This window comes from Hoplias malabaricus, unplaced genomic scaffold (assembly GCF_029633855.1).
Source record: "Hoplias malabaricus isolate fHopMal1 unplaced genomic scaffold, fHopMal1.hap1 scaffold_132, whole genome shotgun sequence".
Lineage (NCBI taxonomy): Eukaryota > Metazoa > Chordata > Actinopteri > Characiformes > Erythrinidae > Hoplias > Hoplias malabaricus.
The window spans coordinates 17,175-35,021 of record NW_027100759.1 but is presented as its reverse complement, the minus strand read 5'-3'; the positions used below and the strand labels follow the sequence as shown (position 1 = coordinate 35,021).

Here is a 17,847-nt window from a genome sequence, read left to right as displayed (position 1 = left end):
GAAAGGCCCGGCCGGCCCGGAGCACCCTGCCGCAAACCAGCAACTACTGGAGGGTATTTAAACCTGGTCGTCAGACCTTGACCCCTCCCACTCAGACACCACCACCACACCGGAGGCTCCTCCCACCAAGAACTGCAAACAGAAGCTAAGAGCTGCTGCTACAGGAACTTGTGGCAAGGCGTGCTCCAAAGACGGCTGTCGCTCTGTCATTATACAGGAAGAAAATGTGTAGCTCTGCAGCAACAGAGCCTTCAAAAATACACAAAACTCGTCAACGTTCCCCTCCACGGAAATCTTTAGTAAAAGGCGAAAGATTTGTACGTGACTGAAGAGAAACCCGAGATATGACGGCTAACGGCAGGCCTTCCGCTCCTCTGCTGGAGGTCTAAGACTCTTGCGGAGGGTGCAGACTGAACAAAGGTCAGGGTGGGATAATCTGTGCATAAATTAACACGCCAATTAGAGGTCAACACAGACGAGAAAAACATGAGATCATAGATTTGTATTTAAAAAAAAAAAAAAAAAAAAAAAAGAAGAAAAATGGAGGGAAAACCATGAAACAGATTAAAAAGACAACAGCCTCGAGAAGGCAACATCATAAAGCCGTACCCATGTCCTAACTTATTTCTTTCTGACTTTTAACCAGTTTAAGGAGGTGCACCGTTCCCAGAAGTACTGCAATACCGGGTCGATGCGTGGAGCGGACGGAGCAAGCCCCTCTTCCGTCTCCCTGCTCAAAAAATCAATTTAATATGTAGTCCTCGTATAGAGGACGTATCAGATATTAAACTGATAAGAACAGATACTACGCTTGATCTTAGCCAAAAGGCCGAGAAGCGATAACCGGAAAGGCCCGGCCGGCCCGGAGCACCCTGCCGCAAACCAGCAACTACTGGAGGGTATTTAAACCTGGTCGTCAGACCTTGACCCCTCCCACTCAGACACCACCACCACACCGGAGGCTCCTCCCACCAAGAACTGCAAACAGAAGCTAAGAGCTGCTGCTACAGGAACTTGTGGCAAGGCGTGCTCCAAAGACGGCTGTCGCTCTGTCATTATACAGGAAGAAAATGTGTAGCTCTGCAGCAACAGAGCCTTCAAAAATACACAAAACTCGTCAACGTTCCCCTCCACGGAAATCTTTAGTAAAAGGCAAAAGATTTGTACGTGACTGAAGAGAAACCCGAGATATGACGGCTAACGGCAGGCCTTCCGCTCCTCTGCTGGAGGTCTAAGACTCTTGCGGAGGGTGCAGACTGAACAAAGGTCAGGGTGGGATAATCTGTGCATAAATTAACACGCCAATTAGAGGTCAACACAGACGAGAAAAACATGAGATCATAGATTTGTATTTAAAAAAAAAAAAAAAAAAAAAAAAGAAGAAAAATGGAGGGAAAACCATGAAACAGATTAAAAAGACAACAGCCTCGAGAAGGCAACATCATAAAGCCGTACCCATGTCCTAACTTATTTCTTTCTGACTTTTAACCAGTTTAAGGAGGTGCACCGTTCCCAGAAGTACTGCAATACCGGGTCGATGCGTGGAGCGGACGGAGCAAGCCCCTCTTCCGTCTCCCTGCTCAAAAAATCAATTTAATATGTAGTCCTCGTATAGAGGACGTATCAGATATTAAACTGATAAGAACAGATACTACGCTTGATCTTAGCCAAAAGGCCGAGAAGCGATAACCGGAAAGGCCCGGCCGGCCCGGAGCACCCTGCCGCAAACCAGCAACTACTGGAGGGTATTTAAACCTGGTCGTCAGACCTTGACCCCTCCCACTCAGACACCACCACCACACCGGAGGCTCCTCCCACCAAGAACTGCAAACAGAAGCTAAGAGCTGCTGCTACAGGAACTTGTGGCAAGGCGTGCTCCAAAGACGGCTGTCGCTCTGTCATTATACAGGAAGAAAATGTGTAGCTCTGCAGCAACAGAGCCTTCAAAAATACACAAAACTCGTCAACGTTCCCCTCCACGGAAATCTTTAGTAAAAGGCGAAAGATTTGTACGTGACTGAAGAGAAACCCGAGATATGACGGCTAACGGCAGGCCTTCCGCTCCTCTGCTGGAGGTCTAAGACTCTTGCGGAGGGTGCAGACTGAACAAAGGTCAGGGTGGGATAATCTGTGCATAAATTAACACGCCAATTAGAGGTCAACACAGACGAGAAAAACATGAGATCATAGATTTGTATTTAAAAAAAAAAAAAAAAAAAAAAAAAGAAGAAAAATGGAGGGAAAACCATGAAACAGATTAAAAAGAGAACAGCCTCGAGAAGGCAACATCATAAAGCCGTACCCATGTCCTAACTTATTTCTTTCTGACTTTTAACCAGTTTAAGGAGGTGCACCGTTCCCAGAAGTACTGCAATACCGGGTCGATGCGTGGAGCGGACGGAGCAAGCCCCTCTTCCGTCTCCCTGCTCAAAAAATCAATTTAATATGTAGTCCTCGTATAGAGGACGTATCAGATATTAAACTGATAAGAACAGATACTACGCTTGATCTTAGCCAAAAGGCCGAGAAGCGATAACCGGAAAGGCCCGGCCGGCCCGGAGCACCCTGCCGCAAACCAGCAACTACTGGAGGGTATTTAAACCTGGTCGTCAGACCTTGACCCCTCCCACTCAGACACCACCACCACACCGGAGGCTCCTCCCACCAAGAACTGCAAACAGAAGCTAAGAGCTGCTGCTACAGGAACTTGTGGCAAGACGTGCTCCAAAGACGGCTGTCGCTCTGTCATTATACAGGAAGAAAATGTGTAGCTCTGCAGCAACAGAGCCTTCAAAAATACACAAAACTCGTCAACGTTCCCCTCCACGGAAATCTTTAGTAAAAGGCGAAAGATTTGTACGTGACTGAAGAGAAACCCGAGATATGACGGCTAACGGCAGGCCTTCCGCTCCTCTGCTGGAGGTCTAAGACTCTTGCGGAGGGTGCAGACTGAACAAAGGTCAGGGTGGGATAATCTGTGCATAAATTAACACGCCAATTAGAGGTCAACACAGACGAGAAAAACATGAGATCATAGATTTGTATTTAAAAAAAAAAAAAAAAAAAAAAAAGAAGAAAAATGGAGGGAAAACCATGAAACAGATTAAAAAGACAACAGCCTCGAGAAGGCAACATCATAAAGCCGTACCCATGTCCTAACTTATTTCTTTCTGACTTTTAACCAGTTTAAGGAGGTGCACCGTTCCCAGAAGTACTGCAATACCGGGTCGATGCGTGGAGCGGACGGAGCAAGCCCCTCTTCCGTCTCCCTGCTCAAAAAATCAATTTAATATGTAGTCCTCGTATAGAGGACGTATCAGATATTAAACTGATAAGAACAGATACTACGCTTGATCTTAGCCAAAAGGCCGAGAAGCGATAACCGGAAAGGCCCGGCCGGCCCGGAGCACCCTGCCGCAAACCAGCAACTACTGGAGGGTATTTAAACCTGGTCGTCAGACCTTGACCCCTCCCACTCAGACACCACCACCACACCGGAGGCTCCTCCCACCAAGAACTGCAAACAGAAGCTAAGAGCTGCTGCTACAGGAACTTGTGGCAAGGCGTGCTCCAAAGACGGCTGTCGCTCTGTCATTATACAGGAAGAAAATGTGTAGCTCTGCAGCAACAGAGCCTTCAAAAATACACAAAACTCGTCAACGTTCCCCTCCACGGAAATCTTTAGTAAAAGGCAAAAGATTTGTACGTGACTGAAGAGAAACCCGAGATATGACGGCTAACGGCAGGCCTTCCGCTCCTCTGCTGGAGGTCTAAGACTCTTGCGGAGGGTGCAGACTGAACAAAGGTCAGGGTGGGATAATCTGTGCATAAATTAACACGCCAATTAGAGGTCAACACAGACGAGAAAAACATGAGATCATAGATTTGTATTTAAAAAAAAAAAAAAAAAAAAAAAGAAGAAAAATGGAGGGAAAACCATGAAACAGATTAAAAAGACAACAGCCTCGAGAAGGCAACATCATAAAGCCGTACCCATGTCCTAACTTATTTCTTTCTGACTTTTAACCAGTTTAAGGAGGTGCACCGTTCCCAGAAGTACTGCAATACCGGGTCGATGCGTGGAGCGGACGGAGCAAGCCCCTCTTCCGTCTCCCTGCTCAAAAAATCAATTTAATATGTAGTCCTCGTATAGAGGACGTATCAGATATTAAACTGATAAGAACAGATACTACGCTTGATCTTAGCCAAAAGGCCGAGAAGCGATAACCGGAAAGGCCCGGCCGGCCCGGAGCACCCTGCCGCAAACCAGCAACTACTGGAGGGTATTTAAACCTGGTCGTCAGACCTTGACCCCTCCCACTCAGACACCACCACCACACCGGAGGCTCCTCCCACCAAGAACTGCAAACAGAAGCTAAGAGCTGCTGCTACAGGAACTTGTGGCAAGGCGTGCTCCAAAGACGGCTGTCGCTCTGTCATTATACAGGAAGAAAATGTGTAGCTCTGCAGCAACAGAGCCTTCAAAAATACACAAAACTCGTCAACGTTCCCCTCCACGGAAATCTTTAGTAAAAGGCGAAAGATTTGTACGTGACTGAAGAGAAACCCGAGATATGACGGCTAACGGCAGGCCTTCCGCTCCTCTGCTGGAGGTCTAAGACTCTTGCGGAGGGTGCAGACTGAACAAAGGTCAGGGTGGGATAATCTGTGCATAAATTAACACGCCAATTAGAGGTCAACACAGACGAGAAAAACATGAGATCATAGATTTGTATTTAAAAAAAAAAAAAAAAAAAAAAAAGAAGAAAAATGGAGGGAAAACCATGAAACAGATTAAAAAGAGAACAGCCTCGAGAAGGCAACATCATAAAGCCGTACCCATGTCCTAACTTATTTCTTTCTGACTTTTAACCAGTTTAAGGAGGTGCACCGTTCCCAGAAGTACTGCAATACCGGGTCGATGCGTGGAGCGGACGGAGCAAGCCCCTCTTCCGTCTCCCTGCTCAAAAAATCAATTTAATATGTAGTCCTCGTATAGAGGACGTATCAGATATTAAACTGATAAGAACAGATACTACGCTTGATCTTAGCCAAAAGGCCGAGAAGCGATAACCGGAAAGGCCCGGCCGGCCCGGAGCACCCTGCCGCAAACCAGCAACTACTGGAGGGTATTTAAACCTGGTCGTCAGACCTTGACCCCTCCCACTCAGACACCACCACCACACCGGAGGCTCCTCCCACCAAGAACTGCAAACAGAAGCTAAGAGCTGCTGCTACAGGAACTTGTGGCAAGACGTGCTCCAAAGACGGCTGTCGCTCTGTCATTATACAGGAAGAAAATGTGTAGCTCTGCAGCAACAGAGCCTTCAAAAATACACAAAACTCGTCAACGTTCCCCTCCACGGAAATCTTTAGTAAAAGGCGAAAGATTTGTACGTGACTGAAGAGAAACCCGAGATATGACGGCTAACGGCAGGCCTTCCGCTCCTCTGCTGGAGGTCTAAGACTCTTGCGGAGGGTGCAGACTGAACAAAGGTCAGGGTGGGATAATCTGTGCATAAATTAACACGCCAATTAGAGGTCAACACAGACGAGAAAAACATGAGATCATAGATTTGTATTTAAAAAAAAAAAAAAAAAAAAAAAAAGAAGAAAAATGGAGGGAAAACCATGAAACAGATTAAAAAGAGAACAGCCTCGAGAAGGCAACATCATAAAGCCGTACCCATGTCCTAACTTATTTCTTTCTGACTTTTAACCAGTTTAAGGAGGTGCACCGTTCCCAGAAGTACTGCAATACCGGGTCGATGCGTGGAGCGGACGGAGCAAGCCCCTCTTCCGTCTCCCTGCTCAAAAAATCAATTTAATATGTAGTCCTCGTATAGAGGACGTATCAGATATTAAACTGATAAGAACAGATACTACGCTTGATCTTAGCCAAAAGGCCGAGAAGCGATAACCGGAAAGGCCCGGCCGGCCCGGAGCACCCTGCCGCAAACCAGCAACTACTGGAGGGTATTTAAACCTGGTCGTCAGACCTTGACCCCTCCCACTCAGACACCACCACCACACCGGAGGCTCCTCCCACCAAGAACTGCAAACAGAAGCTAAGAGCTGCTGCTACAGGAACTTGTGGCAAGGCGTGCTCCAAAGACGGCTGTCGCTCTGTCATTATACAGGAAGAAAATGTGTAGCTCTGCAGCAACAGAGCCTTCAAAAATACACAAAACTCGTCAACGTTCCCCTCCACGGAAATCTTTAGTAAAAGGCGAAAGATTTGTACGTGACTGAAGAGAAACCCGAGATATGACGGCTAACGGCAGGCCTTCCGCTCCTCTGCTGGAGGTCTAAGACTCTTGCGGAGGGTGCAGACTGAACAAAGGTCAGGGTGGGATAATCTGTGCATAAATTAACACGCCAATTAGAGGTCAACACAGACGAGAAAAACATGAGATCATAGATTTGTATTTAAAAAAAAAAAAAAAAAAAAAAAGAAGAAAAATGGAGGGAAAACCATGAAACAGATTAAAAAGACAACAGCCTCGAGAAGGCAACATCATAAAGCCGTACCCATGTCCTAACTTATTTCTTTCTGACTTTTAACCAGTTTAAGGAGGTGCACCGTTCCCAGAAGTACTGCAATACCGGGTCGATGCGTGGAGCGGACGGAGCAAGCCCCTCTTCCGTCTCCCTGCTCAAAAAATCAATTTAATATGTAGTCCTCGTATAGAGGACGTATCAGATATTAAACTGATAAGAACAGATACTACGCTTGATCTTAGCCAAAAGGCCGAGAAGCGATAACCGGAAAGGCCCGGCCGGCCCGGAGCACCCTGCCGCAAACCAGCAACTACTGGAGGGTATTTAAACCTGGTCGTCAGACCTTGACCCCTCCCACTCAGACACCACCACCACACCGGAGGCTCCTCCCACCAAGAACTGCAAACAGAAGCTAAGAGCTGCTGCTACAGGAACTTGTGGCAAGGCGTGCTCCAAAGACGGCTGTCGCTCTGTCATTATACAGGAAGAAAATGTGTAGCTCTGCAGCAACAGAGCCTTCAAAAATACACAAAACTCGTCAACGTTCCCCTCCACGGAAATCTTTAGTAAAAGGCGAAAGATTTGTACGTGACTGAAGAGAAACCCGAGATATGACGGCTAACGGCAGGCCTTCCGCTCCTCTGCTGGAGGTCTAAGACTCTTGCGGAGGGTGCAGACTGAACAAAGGTCAGGGTGGGATAATCTGTGCATAAATTAACACGCCAATTAGAGGTCAACACAGACGAGAAAAACATGAGATCATAGATTTGTATTTAAAAAAAAAAAAAAAAAAAAAAAGAAGAAAAATGGAGGGAAAACCATGAAACAGATTAAAAAGAGAACAGCCTCGAGAAGGCAACATCATAAAGCCGTACCCATGTCCTAACTTATTTCTTTCTGACTTTTAACCAGTTTAAGGAGGTGCACCGTTCCCAGAAGTACTGCAATACCGGGTCGATGCGTGGAGCGGACGGAGCAAGCCCCTCTTCCGTCTCCCTGCTCAAAAAATCAATTTAATATGTAGTCCTCGTATAGAGGACGTATCAGATATTAAACTGATAAGAACAGATACTACGCTTGATCTTAGCCAAAAGGCCGAGAAGCGATAACCGGAAAGGCCCGGCCGGCCCGGAGCACCCTGCCGCAAACCAGCAACTACTGGAGGGTATTTAAACCTGGTCGTCAGACCTTGACCCCTCCCACTCAGACACCACCACCACACCGGAGGCTCCTCCCACCAAGAACTGCAAACAGAAGCTAAGAGCTGCTGCTACAGGAACTTGTGGCAAGGCGTGCTCCAAAGACGGCTGTCGCTCTGTCATTATACAGGAAGAAAATGTGTAGCTCTGCAGCAACAGAGCCTTCAAAAATACACAAAACTCGTCAACGTTCCCCTCCACGGAAATCTTTAGTAAAAGGCGAAAGATTTGTACGTGACTGAAGAGAAACCCGAGATATGACGGCTAACGGCAGGCCTTCCGCTCCTCTGCTGGAGGTCTAAGACTCTTGCGGAGGGTGCAGACTGAACAAAGGTCAGGGTGGGATAATCTGTGCATAAATTAACACGCCAATTAGAGGTCAACACAGACGAGAAAAACATGAGATCATAGATTTGTATTTAAAAAAAAAAAAAAAAAAAAAAAAGAAGAAAAATGGAGGGAAAACCATGAAACAGATTAAAAAGAGAACAGCCTCGAGAAGGCAACATCATAAAGCCGTACCCATGTCCTAACTTATTTCTTTCTGACTTTTAACCAGTTTAAGGAGGTGCACCGTTCCCAGAAGTACTGCAATACCGGGTCGATGCGTGGAGCGGACGGAGCAAGCCCCTCTTCCGTCTCCCTGCTCAAAAAATCAATTTAATATGTAGTCCTCGTATAGAGGACGTATCAGATATTAAACTGATAAGAACAGATACTACGCTTGATCTTAGCCAAAAGGCCGAGAAGCGATAACCGGAAAGGCCCGGCCGGCCCGGAGCACCCTGCCGCAAACCAGCAACTACTGGAGGGTATTTAAACCTGGTCGTCAGACCTTGACCCCTCCCACTCAGACACCACCACCACACCGGAGGCTCCTCCCACCAAGAACTGCAAACAGAAGCTAAGAGCTGCTGCTACAGGAACTTGTGGCAAGGCGTGCTCCAAAGACGGCTGTCGCTCTGTCATTATACAGGAAGAAAATGTGTAGCTCTGCAGCAACAGAGCCTTCAAAAATACACAAAACTCGTCAACGTTCCCCTCCACGGAAATCTTTAGTAAAAGGCGAAAGATTTGTACGTGACTGAAGAGAAACCCGAGATATGACGGCTAACGGCAGGCCTTCCGCTCCTCTGCTGGAGGTCTAAGACTCTTGCGGAGGGTGCAGACTGAACAAAGGTCAGGGTGGGATAATCTGTGCATAAATTAACACGCCAATTAGAGGTCAACACAGACGAGAAAAACATGAGATCATAGATTTGTATTTAAAAAAAAAAAAAAAAAAAAAAAGAAGAAAAATGGAGGGAAAACCATGAAACAGATTAAAAAGACAACAGCCTCGAGAAGGCAACATCATAAAGCCGTACCCATGTCCTAACTTATTTCTTTCTGACTTTTAACCAGTTTAAGGAGGTGCACCGTTCCCAGAAGTACTGCAATACCGGGTCGATGCGTGGAGCGGACGGAGCAAGCCCCTCTTCCGTCTCCCTGCTCAAAAAATCAATTTAATATGTAGTCCTCGTATAGAGGACGTATCAGATATTAAACTGATAAGAACAGATACTACGCTTGATCTTAGCCAAAAGGCCGAGAAGCGATAACCGGAAAGGCCCGGCCGGCCCGGAGCACCCTGCCGCAAACCAGCAACTACTGGAGGGTATTTAAACCTGGTCGTCAGACCTTGACCCCTCCCACTCAGACACCACCACCACACCGGAGGCTCCTCCCACCAAGAACTGCAAACAGAAGCTAAGAGCTGCTGCTACAGGAACTTGTGGCAAGACGTGCTCCAAAGACGGCTGTCGCTCTGTCATTATACAGGAAGAAAATGTGTAGCTCTGCAGCAACAGAGCCTTCAAAAATACACAAAACTCGTCAACGTTCCCCTCCACGGAAATCTTTAGTAAAAGGCGAAAGATTTGTACGTGACTGAAGAGAAACCCGAGATATGACGGCTAACGGCAGGCCTTCCGCTCCTCTGCTGGAGGTCTAAGACTCTTGCGGAGGGTGCAGACTGAACAAAGGTCAGGGTGGGATAATCTGTGCATAAATTAACACGCCAATTAGAGGTCAACACAGACGAGAAAAACATGAGATCATAGATTTGTATTTAAAAAAAAAAAAAAAAAAAAAAAAAGAAGAAAAATGGAGGGAAAACCATGAAACAGATTAAAAAGAGAACAGCCTCGAGAAGGCAACATCATAAAGCCGTACCCATGTCCTAACTTATTTCTTTCTGACTTTTAACCAGTTTAAGGAGGTGCACCGTTCCCAGAAGTACTGCAATACCGGGTCGATGCGTGGAGCGGACGGAGCAAGCCCCTCTTCCGTCTCCCTGCTCAAAAAATCAATTTAATATGTAGTCCTCGTATAGAGGACGTATCAGATATTAAACTGATAAGAACAGATACTACGCTTGATCTTAGCCAAAAGGCCGAGAAGCGATAACCGGAAAGGCCCGGCCGGCCCGGAGCACCCTGCCGCAAACCAGCAACTACTGGAGGGTATTTAAACCTGGTCGTCAGACCTTGACCCCTCCCACTCAGACACCACCACCACACCGGAGGCTCCTCCCACCAAGAACTGCAAACAGAAGCTAAGAGCTGCTGCTACAGGAACTTGTGGCAAGGCGTGCTCCAAAGACGGCTGTCGCTCTGTCATTATACAGGAAGAAAATGTGTAGCTCTGCAGCAACAGAGCCTTCAAAAATACACAAAACTCGTCAACGTTCCCCTCCACGGAAATCTTTAGTAAAAGGCAAAAGATTTGTACGTGACTGAAGAGAAACCCGAGATATGACGGCTAACGGCAGGCCTTCCGCTCCTCTGCTGGAGGTCTAAGACTCTTGCGGAGGGTGCAGACTGAACAAAGGTCAGGGTGGGATAATCTGTGCATAAATTAACACGCCAATTAGAGGTCAACACAGACGAGAAAAACATGAGATCATAGATTTGTATTTAAAAAAAAAAAAAAAAAAAAAAAGAAGAAAAATGGAGGGAAAACCATGAAACAGATTAAAAAGACAACAGCCTCGAGAAGGCAACATCATAAAGCCGTACCCATGTCCTAACTTATTTCTTTCTGACTTTTAACCAGTTTAAGGAGGTGCACCGTTCCCAGAAGTACTGCAATACCGGGTCGATGCGTGGAGCGGACGGAGCAAGCCCCTCTTCCGTCTCCCTGCTCAAAAAATCAATTTAATATGTAGTCCTCGTATAGAGGACGTATCAGATATTAAACTGATAAGAACAGATACTACGCTTGATCTTAGCCAAAAGGCCGAGAAGCGATAACCGGAAAGGCCCGGCCGGCCCGGAGCACCCTGCCGCAAACCAGCAACTACTGGAGGGTATTTAAACCTGGTCGTCAGACCTTGACCCCTCCCACTCAGACACCACCACCACACCGGAGGCTCCTCCCACCAAGAACTGCAAACAGAAGCTAAGAGCTGCTGCTACAGGAACTTGTGGCAAGGCGTGCTCCAAAGACGGCTGTCGCTCTGTCATTATACAGGAAGAAAATGTGTAGCTCTGCAGCAACAGAGCCTTCAAAAATACACAAAACTCGTCAACGTTCCCCTCCACGGAAATCTTTAGTAAAAGGCGAAAGATTTGTACGTGACTGAAGAGAAACCCGAGATATGACGGCTAACGGCAGGCCTTCCGCTCCTCTGCTGGAGGTCTAAGACTCTTGCGGAGGGTGCAGACTGAACAAAGGTCAGGGTGGGATAATCTGTGCATAAATTAACACGCCAATTAGAGGTCAACACAGACGAGAAAAACATGAGATCATAGATTTGTATTTAAAAAAAAAAAAAAAAAAAAAAAAGAAGAAAAATGGAGGGAAAACCATGAAACAGATTAAAAAGAGAACAGCCTCGAGAAGGCAACATCATAAAGCCGTACCCATGTCCTAACTTATTTCTTTCTGACTTTTAACCAGTTTAAGGAGGTGCACCGTTCCCAGAAGTACTGCAATACCGGGTCGATGCGTGGAGCGGACGGAGCAAGCCCCTCTTCCGTCTCCCTGCTCAAAAAATCAATTTAATATGTAGTCCTCGTATAGAGGACGTATCAGATATTAAACTGATAAGAACAGATACTACGCTTGATCTTAGCCAAAAGGCCGAGAAGCGATAACCGGAAAGGCCCGGCCGGCCCGGAGCACCCTGCCGCAAACCAGCAACTACTGGAGGGTATTTAAACCTGGTCGTCAGACCTTGACCCCTCCCACTCAGACACCACCACCACACCGGAGGCTCCTCCCACCAAGAACTGCAAACAGAAGCTAAGAGCTGCTGCTACAGGAACTTGTGGCAAGACGTGCTCCAAAGACGGCTGTCGCTCTGTCATTATACAGGAAGAAAATGTGTAGCTCTGCAGCAACAGAGCCTTCAAAAATACACAAAACTCGTCAACGTTCCCCTCCACGGAAATCTTTAGTAAAAGGCGAAAGATTTGTACGTGACTGAAGAGAAACCCGAGATATGACGGCTAACGGCAGGCCTTCCGCTCCTCTGCTGGAGGTCTAAGACTCTTGCGGAGGGTGCAGACTGAACAAAGGTCAGGGTGGGATAATCTGTGCATAAATTAACACGCCAATTAGAGGTCAACACAGACGAGAAAAACATGAGATCATAGATTTGTATTTAAAAAAAAAAAAAAAAAAAAAAAAGAAGAAAAATGGAGGGAAAACCATGAAACAGATTAAAAAGACAACAGCCTCGAGAAGGCAACATCATAAAGCCGTACCCATGTCCTAACTTATTTCTTTCTGACTTTTAACCAGTTTAAGGAGGTGCACCGTTCCCAGAAGTACTGCAATACCGGGTCGATGCGTGGAGCGGACGGAGCAAGCCCCTCTTCCGTCTCCCTGCTCAAAAAATCAATTTAATATGTAGTCCTCGTATAGAGGACGTATCAGATATTAAACTGATAAGAACAGATACTACGCTTGATCTTAGCCAAAAGGCCGAGAAGCGATAACCGGAAAGGCCCGGCCGGCCCGGAGCACCCTGCCGCAAACCAGCAACTACTGGAGGGTATTTAAACCTGGTCGTCAGACCTTGACCCCTCCCACTCAGACACCACCACCACACCGGAGGCTCCTCCCACCAAGAACTGCAAACAGAAGCTAAGAGCTGCTGCTACAGGAACTTGTGGCAAGGCGTGCTCCAAAGACGGCTGTCGCTCTGTCATTATACAGGAAGAAAATGTGTAGCTCTGCAGCAACAGAGCCTTCAAAAATACACAAAACTCGTCAACGTTCCCCTCCACGGAAATCTTTAGTAAAAGGCGAAAGATTTGTACGTGACTGAAGAGAAACCCGAGATATGACGGCTAACGGCAGGCCTTCCGCTCCTCTGCTGGAGGTCTAAGACTCTTGCGGAGGGTGCAGACTGAACAAAGGTCAGGGTGGGATAATCTGTGCATAAATTAACACGCCAATTAGAGGTCAACACAGACGAGAAAAACATGAGATCATAGATTTGTATTTAAAAAAAAAAAAAAAAAAAAAAAAGAAGAAAAATGGAGGGAAAACCATGAAACAGATTAAAAAGAGAACAGCCTCGAGAAGGCAACATCATAAAGCCGTACCCATGTCCTAACTTATTTCTTTCTGACTTTTAACCAGTTTAAGGAGGTGCACCGTTCCCAGAAGTACTGCAATACCGGGTCGATGCGTGGAGCGGACGGAGCAAGCCCCTCTTCCGTCTCCCTGCTCAAAAAATCAATTTAATATGTAGTCCTCGTATAGAGGACGTATCAGATATTAAACTGATAAGAACAGATACTACGCTTGATCTTAGCCAAAAGGCCGAGAAGCGATAACCGGAAAGGCCCGGCCGGCCCGGAGCACCCTGCCGCAAACCAGCAACTACTGGAGGGTATTTAAACCTGGTCGTCAGACCTTGACCCCTCCCACTCAGACACCACCACCACACCGGAGGCTCCTCCCACCAAGAACTGCAAACAGAAGCTAAGAGCTGCTGCTACAGGAACTTGTGGCAAGGCGTGCTCCAAAGACGGCTGTCGCTCTGTCATTATACAGGAAGAAAATGTGTAGCTCTGCAGCAACAGAGCCTTCAAAAATACACAAAACTCGTCAACGTTCCCCTCCACGGAAATCTTTAGTAAAAGGCGAAAGATTTGTACGTGACTGAAGAGAAACCCGAGATATGACGGCTAACGGCAGGCCTTCCGCTCCTCTGCTGGAGGTCTAAGACTCTTGCGGAGGGTGCAGACTGAACAAAGGTCAGGGTGGGATAATCTGTGCATAAATTAACACGCCAATTAGAGGTCAACACAGACGAGAAAAACATGAGATCATAGATTTGTATTTAAAAAAAAAAAAAAAAAAAAAAAAGAAGAAAAATGGAGGGAAAACCATGAAACAGATTAAAAAGACAACAGCCTCGAGAAGGCAACATCATAAAGCCGTACCCATGTCCTAACTTATTTCTTTCTGACTTTTAACCAGTTTAAGGAGGTGCACCGTTCCCAGAAGTACTGCAATACCGGGTCGATGCGTGGAGCGGACGGAGCAAGCCCCTCTTCCGTCTCCCTGCTCAAAAAATCAATTTAATATGTAGTCCTCGTATAGAGGACGTATCAGATATTAAACTGATAAGAACAGATACTACGCTTGATCTTAGCCAAAAGGCCGAGAAGCGATAACCGGAAAGGCCCGGCCGGCCCGGAGCACCCTGCCGCAAACCAGCAACTACTGGAGGGTATTTAAACCTGGTCGTCAGACCTTGACCCCTCCCACTCAGACACCACCACCACACCGGAGGCTCCTCCCACCAAGAACTGCAAACAGAAGCTAAGAGCTGCTGCTACAGGAACTTGTGGCAAGGCGTGCTCCAAAGACGGCTGTCGCTCTGTCATTATACAGGAAGAAAATGTGTAGCTCTGCAGCAACAGAGCCTTCAAAAATACACAAAACTCGTCAACGTTCCCCTCCACGGAAATCTTTAGTAAAAGGCGAAAGATTTGTACGTGACTGAAGAGAAACCCGAGATATGACGGCTAACGGCAGGCCTTCCGCTCCTCTGCTGGAGGTCTAAGACTCTTGCGGAGGGTGCAGACTGAACAAAGGTCAGGGTGGGATAATCTGTGCATAAATTAACACGCCAATTAGAGGTCAACACAGACGAGAAAAACATGAGATCATAGATTTGTATTTAAAAAAAAAAAAAAAAAAAAAAAAAGAAGAAAAATGGAGGGAAAACCATGAAACAGATTAAAAAGAGAACAGCCTCGAGAAGGCAACATCATAAAGCCGTACCCATGTCCTAACTTATTTCTTTCTGACTTTTAACCAGTTTAAGGAGGTGCACCGTTCCCAGAAGTACTGCAATACCGGGTCGATGCGTGGAGCGGACGGAGCAAGCCCCTCTTCCGTCTCCCTGCTCAAAAAATCAATTTAATATGTAGTCCTCGTATAGAGGACGTATCAGATATTAAACTGATAAGAACAGATACTACGCTTGATCTTAGCCAAAAGGCCGAGAAGCGATAACCGGAAAGGCCCGGCCGGCCCGGAGCACCCTGCCGCAAACCAGCAACTACTGGAGGGTATTTAAACCTGGTCGTCAGACCTTGACCCCTCCCACTCAGACACCACCACCACACCGGAGGCTCCTCCCACCAAGAACTGCAAACAGAAGCTAAGAGCTGCTGCTACAGGAACTTGTGGCAAGGCGTGCTCCAAAGACGGCTGTCGCTCTGTCATTATACAGGAAGAAAATGTGTAGCTCTGCAGCAACAGAGCCTTCAAAAATACACAAAACTCGTCAACGTTCCCCTCCACGGAAATCTTTAGTAAAAGGCGAAAGATTTGTACGTGACTGAAGAGAAACCCGAGATATGACGGCTAACGGCAGGCCTTCCGCTCCTCTGCTGGAGGTCTAAGACTCTTGCGGAGGGTGCAGACTGAACAAAGGTCAGGGTGGGATAATCTGTGCATAAATTAACACGCCAATTAGAGGTCAACACAGACGAGAAAAACATGAGATCATAGATTTGTATTTAAAAAAAAAAAAAAAAAAAAAAAAAGAAGAAAAATGGAGGGAAAACCATGAAACAGATTAAAAAGAGAACAGCCTCGAGAAGGCAACATCATAAAGCCGTACCCATGTCCTAACTTATTTCTTTCTGACTTTTAACCAGTTTAAGGAGGTGCACCGTTCCCAGAAGTACTGCAATACCGGGTCGATGCGTGGAGCGGACGGAGCAAGCCCCTCTTCCGTCTCCCTGCTCAAAAAATCAATTTAATATGTAGTCCTCGTATAGAGGACGTATCAGATATTAAACTGATAAGAACAGATACTACGCTTGATCTTAGCCAAAAGGCCGAGAAGCGATAACCGGAAAGGCCCGGCCGGCCCGGAGCACCCTGCCGCAAACCAGCAACTACTGGAGGGTATTTAAACCTGGTCGTCAGACCTTGACCCCTCCCACTCAGACACCACCACCACACCGGAGGCTCCTCCCACCAAGAACTGCAAACAGAAGCTAAGAGCTGCTGCTACAGGAACTTGTGGCAAGGCGTGCTCCAAAGACGGCTGTCGCTCTGTCATTATACAGGAAGAAAATGTGTAGCTCTGCAGCAACAGAGCCTTCAAAAATACACAAAACTCGTCAACGTTCCCCTCCACGGAAATCTTTAGTAAAAGGCGAAAGATTTGTACGTGACTGAAGAGAAACCCGAGATATGACGGCTAACGGCAGGCCTTCCGCTCCTCTGCTGGAGGTCTAAGACTCTTGCGGAGGGTGCAGACTGAACAAAGGTCAGGGTGGGATAATCTGTGCATAAATTAACACGCCAATTAGAGGTCAACACAGACGAGAAAAACATGAGATCATAGATTTGTATTTAAAAAAAAAAAAAAAAAAAAAAAGAAGAAAAATGGAGGGAAAACCATGAAACAGATTAAAAAGACAACAGCCTCGAGAAGGCAACATCATAAAGCCGTACCCATGTCCTAACTTATTTCTTTCTGACTTTTAACCAGTTTAAGGAGGTGCACCGTTCCCAGAAGTACTGCAATACCGGGTCGATGCGTGGAGCGGACGGAGCAAGCCCCTCTTCCGTCTCCCTGCTCAAAAAATCAATTTAATATGTAGTCCTCGTATAGAGGACGTATCAGATATTAAACTGATAAGAACAGATACTACGCTTGATCTTAGCCAAAAGGCCGAGAAGCGATAACCGAAAAGGCCCGGCCGGCCCGGAGCACCCTGCCGCAAACCAGCAACTACTGGAGGGTATTTAAACCTGGTCGTCAGACCTTGACCCCTCCCACTCAGACACCACCACCACACCGGAGGCTCCTCCCACCAAGAACTGCAAACAGAAGCTAAGAGCTGCTGCTACAGGAACTTGTGGCAAGGCGTGCTCCAAAGACGGCTGTCGCTCTGTCATTATACAGGAAGAAAATGTGTAGCTCTGCAGCAACAGAGCCTTCAAAAATACACAAAACTCGTCAACGTTCCCCTCCACGGAAATCTTTAGTAAAAGGCGAAAGATTTGTACGTGACTGAAGAGAAACCCGAGATATGACGGCTAACGGCAGGCCTTCCGCTCCTCTGCTGGAGGTCTAAGACTCTTGCGGAGGGTGCAGACTGAACAAAGGTCAGGGTGGGATAATCTGTGCATAAATTAACACGCCAATTAGAGGTCAACACAGACGAGAAAAACATGAGATCATAGATTTGTATTTAAAAAAAAAAAAAAAAAAAAAAAAAGAAGAAAAATGGAGGGAAAACCATGAAACAGATTAAAAAGAGAACAGCCTCGAGAAGGCAACATCATAAAGCCGTACCCATGTCCTAACTTATTTCTTTCTGACTTTTAACCAGTTTAAGGAGGTGCACCGTTCCCAGAAGTACTGCAATACCGGGTCGATGCGTGGAGCGGACGGAGCAAGCCCCTCTTCCGTCTCCCTGCTCAAAAAATCAATTTAATATGTAGTCCTCGTATAGAGGACGTATCAGATATTAAACTGATAAGAACAGATACTACGCTTGATCTTAGCCAAAAGGCCGAGAAGCGATAACCGGAAAGGCCCGGCCGGCCCGGAGCACCCTGCCGCAAACCAGCAACTACTGGAGGGTATTTAAACCTGGTCGTCAGACCTTGA

General features: G+C 46.7%; 42 non-coding genes across 42 annotated transcripts; all 42 read right to left on the bottom strand.

Annotated features, from left to right (window-relative positions):
* Positions 1-230: 230 nt before the first annotated feature.
* Positions 231-344, bottom strand: LOC136680022 (U5 spliceosomal RNA). Its single transcript, XR_010796748.1, has one exon. It is a non-coding gene; the product is annotated as a U5 spliceosomal RNA (small nuclear RNA).
* Positions 345-650: 306 nt separating this feature from the next.
* Positions 651-841, bottom strand: LOC136679957 (U2 spliceosomal RNA). Its single transcript, XR_010796690.1, has one exon. It is a non-coding gene; the product is annotated as a U2 spliceosomal RNA (small nuclear RNA).
* A 235-nt stretch (positions 842-1,076) lies between these two features.
* On the bottom strand, positions 1,077-1,190 carry LOC136680110 (U5 spliceosomal RNA). Its single transcript, XR_010796831.1, has one exon. It is a non-coding gene; the product is annotated as a U5 spliceosomal RNA (small nuclear RNA).
* Positions 1,191-1,496: 306 nt separating this feature from the next.
* LOC136679956 (U2 spliceosomal RNA) lies at positions 1,497-1,687 on the bottom strand. The gene has a single exon (XR_010796689.1). It is a non-coding gene; the product is annotated as a U2 spliceosomal RNA (small nuclear RNA).
* A 235-nt stretch (positions 1,688-1,922) lies between these two features.
* LOC136680020 (U5 spliceosomal RNA) lies at positions 1,923-2,036 on the bottom strand. The gene has a single exon (XR_010796746.1). It is a non-coding gene; the product is annotated as a U5 spliceosomal RNA (small nuclear RNA).
* A 307-nt stretch (positions 2,037-2,343) lies between these two features.
* Positions 2,344-2,534, bottom strand: LOC136679955 (U2 spliceosomal RNA). Its single transcript, XR_010796688.1, has one exon. It is a non-coding gene; the product is annotated as a U2 spliceosomal RNA (small nuclear RNA).
* Positions 2,535-2,769: 235 nt separating this feature from the next.
* On the bottom strand, positions 2,770-2,883 carry LOC136680019 (U5 spliceosomal RNA). Its single transcript, XR_010796745.1, has one exon. It is a non-coding gene; the product is annotated as a U5 spliceosomal RNA (small nuclear RNA).
* A 306-nt stretch (positions 2,884-3,189) lies between these two features.
* LOC136679954 (U2 spliceosomal RNA) lies at positions 3,190-3,380 on the bottom strand. Its single transcript, XR_010796687.1, has one exon. It is a non-coding gene; the product is annotated as a U2 spliceosomal RNA (small nuclear RNA).
* A 235-nt stretch (positions 3,381-3,615) lies between these two features.
* Positions 3,616-3,729, bottom strand: LOC136680109 (U5 spliceosomal RNA). Its single transcript, XR_010796830.1, has one exon. It is a non-coding gene; the product is annotated as a U5 spliceosomal RNA (small nuclear RNA).
* A 305-nt stretch (positions 3,730-4,034) lies between these two features.
* On the bottom strand, positions 4,035-4,225 carry LOC136679953 (U2 spliceosomal RNA). Its single transcript, XR_010796686.1, has one exon. It is a non-coding gene; the product is annotated as a U2 spliceosomal RNA (small nuclear RNA).
* Positions 4,226-4,460: 235 nt separating this feature from the next.
* Positions 4,461-4,574, bottom strand: LOC136680018 (U5 spliceosomal RNA). Its single transcript, XR_010796744.1, has one exon. It is a non-coding gene; the product is annotated as a U5 spliceosomal RNA (small nuclear RNA).
* Positions 4,575-4,880: 306 nt separating this feature from the next.
* LOC136679952 (U2 spliceosomal RNA) lies at positions 4,881-5,071 on the bottom strand. The gene has a single exon (XR_010796685.1). It is a non-coding gene; the product is annotated as a U2 spliceosomal RNA (small nuclear RNA).
* Positions 5,072-5,306: 235 nt separating this feature from the next.
* Positions 5,307-5,420, bottom strand: LOC136680017 (U5 spliceosomal RNA). Its single transcript, XR_010796743.1, has one exon. It is a non-coding gene; the product is annotated as a U5 spliceosomal RNA (small nuclear RNA).
* Positions 5,421-5,727: 307 nt separating this feature from the next.
* LOC136679951 (U2 spliceosomal RNA) lies at positions 5,728-5,918 on the bottom strand. The gene has a single exon (XR_010796684.1). It is a non-coding gene; the product is annotated as a U2 spliceosomal RNA (small nuclear RNA).
* Positions 5,919-6,153: 235 nt separating this feature from the next.
* On the bottom strand, positions 6,154-6,267 carry LOC136680016 (U5 spliceosomal RNA). Its single transcript, XR_010796742.1, has one exon. It is a non-coding gene; the product is annotated as a U5 spliceosomal RNA (small nuclear RNA).
* Positions 6,268-6,572: 305 nt separating this feature from the next.
* LOC136679949 (U2 spliceosomal RNA) lies at positions 6,573-6,763 on the bottom strand. Its single transcript, XR_010796682.1, has one exon. It is a non-coding gene; the product is annotated as a U2 spliceosomal RNA (small nuclear RNA).
* Positions 6,764-6,998: 235 nt separating this feature from the next.
* On the bottom strand, positions 6,999-7,112 carry LOC136680014 (U5 spliceosomal RNA). The gene has a single exon (XR_010796740.1). It is a non-coding gene; the product is annotated as a U5 spliceosomal RNA (small nuclear RNA).
* Positions 7,113-7,417: 305 nt separating this feature from the next.
* Positions 7,418-7,608, bottom strand: LOC136679948 (U2 spliceosomal RNA). Its single transcript, XR_010796681.1, has one exon. It is a non-coding gene; the product is annotated as a U2 spliceosomal RNA (small nuclear RNA).
* Positions 7,609-7,843: 235 nt separating this feature from the next.
* LOC136680013 (U5 spliceosomal RNA) lies at positions 7,844-7,957 on the bottom strand. The gene has a single exon (XR_010796739.1). It is a non-coding gene; the product is annotated as a U5 spliceosomal RNA (small nuclear RNA).
* A 306-nt stretch (positions 7,958-8,263) lies between these two features.
* Positions 8,264-8,454, bottom strand: LOC136679947 (U2 spliceosomal RNA). Its single transcript, XR_010796680.1, has one exon. It is a non-coding gene; the product is annotated as a U2 spliceosomal RNA (small nuclear RNA).
* Positions 8,455-8,689: 235 nt separating this feature from the next.
* Positions 8,690-8,803, bottom strand: LOC136680011 (U5 spliceosomal RNA). The gene has a single exon (XR_010796738.1). It is a non-coding gene; the product is annotated as a U5 spliceosomal RNA (small nuclear RNA).
* A 305-nt stretch (positions 8,804-9,108) lies between these two features.
* On the bottom strand, positions 9,109-9,299 carry LOC136679946 (U2 spliceosomal RNA). Its single transcript, XR_010796679.1, has one exon. It is a non-coding gene; the product is annotated as a U2 spliceosomal RNA (small nuclear RNA).
* A 235-nt stretch (positions 9,300-9,534) lies between these two features.
* Positions 9,535-9,648, bottom strand: LOC136680010 (U5 spliceosomal RNA). The gene has a single exon (XR_010796737.1). It is a non-coding gene; the product is annotated as a U5 spliceosomal RNA (small nuclear RNA).
* A 307-nt stretch (positions 9,649-9,955) lies between these two features.
* Positions 9,956-10,146, bottom strand: LOC136679945 (U2 spliceosomal RNA). Its single transcript, XR_010796678.1, has one exon. It is a non-coding gene; the product is annotated as a U2 spliceosomal RNA (small nuclear RNA).
* A 235-nt stretch (positions 10,147-10,381) lies between these two features.
* On the bottom strand, positions 10,382-10,495 carry LOC136680108 (U5 spliceosomal RNA). Its single transcript, XR_010796829.1, has one exon. It is a non-coding gene; the product is annotated as a U5 spliceosomal RNA (small nuclear RNA).
* Positions 10,496-10,800: 305 nt separating this feature from the next.
* Positions 10,801-10,991, bottom strand: LOC136679944 (U2 spliceosomal RNA). Its single transcript, XR_010796677.1, has one exon. It is a non-coding gene; the product is annotated as a U2 spliceosomal RNA (small nuclear RNA).
* A 235-nt stretch (positions 10,992-11,226) lies between these two features.
* Positions 11,227-11,340, bottom strand: LOC136680009 (U5 spliceosomal RNA). The gene has a single exon (XR_010796736.1). It is a non-coding gene; the product is annotated as a U5 spliceosomal RNA (small nuclear RNA).
* A 306-nt stretch (positions 11,341-11,646) lies between these two features.
* Positions 11,647-11,837, bottom strand: LOC136679943 (U2 spliceosomal RNA). Its single transcript, XR_010796676.1, has one exon. It is a non-coding gene; the product is annotated as a U2 spliceosomal RNA (small nuclear RNA).
* Positions 11,838-12,072: 235 nt separating this feature from the next.
* Positions 12,073-12,186, bottom strand: LOC136680007 (U5 spliceosomal RNA). Its single transcript, XR_010796734.1, has one exon. It is a non-coding gene; the product is annotated as a U5 spliceosomal RNA (small nuclear RNA).
* A 306-nt stretch (positions 12,187-12,492) lies between these two features.
* On the bottom strand, positions 12,493-12,683 carry LOC136679942 (U2 spliceosomal RNA). The gene has a single exon (XR_010796675.1). It is a non-coding gene; the product is annotated as a U2 spliceosomal RNA (small nuclear RNA).
* A 235-nt stretch (positions 12,684-12,918) lies between these two features.
* On the bottom strand, positions 12,919-13,032 carry LOC136680006 (U5 spliceosomal RNA). Its single transcript, XR_010796733.1, has one exon. It is a non-coding gene; the product is annotated as a U5 spliceosomal RNA (small nuclear RNA).
* A 306-nt stretch (positions 13,033-13,338) lies between these two features.
* On the bottom strand, positions 13,339-13,529 carry LOC136679941 (U2 spliceosomal RNA). Its single transcript, XR_010796674.1, has one exon. It is a non-coding gene; the product is annotated as a U2 spliceosomal RNA (small nuclear RNA).
* A 235-nt stretch (positions 13,530-13,764) lies between these two features.
* LOC136680005 (U5 spliceosomal RNA) lies at positions 13,765-13,878 on the bottom strand. Its single transcript, XR_010796732.1, has one exon. It is a non-coding gene; the product is annotated as a U5 spliceosomal RNA (small nuclear RNA).
* A 306-nt stretch (positions 13,879-14,184) lies between these two features.
* Positions 14,185-14,375, bottom strand: LOC136679940 (U2 spliceosomal RNA). The gene has a single exon (XR_010796673.1). It is a non-coding gene; the product is annotated as a U2 spliceosomal RNA (small nuclear RNA).
* Positions 14,376-14,610: 235 nt separating this feature from the next.
* Positions 14,611-14,724, bottom strand: LOC136680004 (U5 spliceosomal RNA). Its single transcript, XR_010796731.1, has one exon. It is a non-coding gene; the product is annotated as a U5 spliceosomal RNA (small nuclear RNA).
* A 307-nt stretch (positions 14,725-15,031) lies between these two features.
* Positions 15,032-15,222, bottom strand: LOC136679938 (U2 spliceosomal RNA). The gene has a single exon (XR_010796671.1). It is a non-coding gene; the product is annotated as a U2 spliceosomal RNA (small nuclear RNA).
* Positions 15,223-15,457: 235 nt separating this feature from the next.
* Positions 15,458-15,571, bottom strand: LOC136680003 (U5 spliceosomal RNA). Its single transcript, XR_010796730.1, has one exon. It is a non-coding gene; the product is annotated as a U5 spliceosomal RNA (small nuclear RNA).
* A 307-nt stretch (positions 15,572-15,878) lies between these two features.
* On the bottom strand, positions 15,879-16,069 carry LOC136679937 (U2 spliceosomal RNA). The gene has a single exon (XR_010796670.1). It is a non-coding gene; the product is annotated as a U2 spliceosomal RNA (small nuclear RNA).
* Positions 16,070-16,304: 235 nt separating this feature from the next.
* LOC136680002 (U5 spliceosomal RNA) lies at positions 16,305-16,418 on the bottom strand. The gene has a single exon (XR_010796729.1). It is a non-coding gene; the product is annotated as a U5 spliceosomal RNA (small nuclear RNA).
* Positions 16,419-16,723: 305 nt separating this feature from the next.
* Positions 16,724-16,914, bottom strand: LOC136679936 (U2 spliceosomal RNA). The gene has a single exon (XR_010796669.1). It is a non-coding gene; the product is annotated as a U2 spliceosomal RNA (small nuclear RNA).
* Positions 16,915-17,149: 235 nt separating this feature from the next.
* On the bottom strand, positions 17,150-17,263 carry LOC136680001 (U5 spliceosomal RNA). The gene has a single exon (XR_010796728.1). It is a non-coding gene; the product is annotated as a U5 spliceosomal RNA (small nuclear RNA).
* Positions 17,264-17,570: 307 nt separating this feature from the next.
* Positions 17,571-17,761, bottom strand: LOC136679935 (U2 spliceosomal RNA). Its single transcript, XR_010796668.1, has one exon. It is a non-coding gene; the product is annotated as a U2 spliceosomal RNA (small nuclear RNA).
* Between the last annotated feature and the right edge of the window lie 86 nt (positions 17,762-17,847).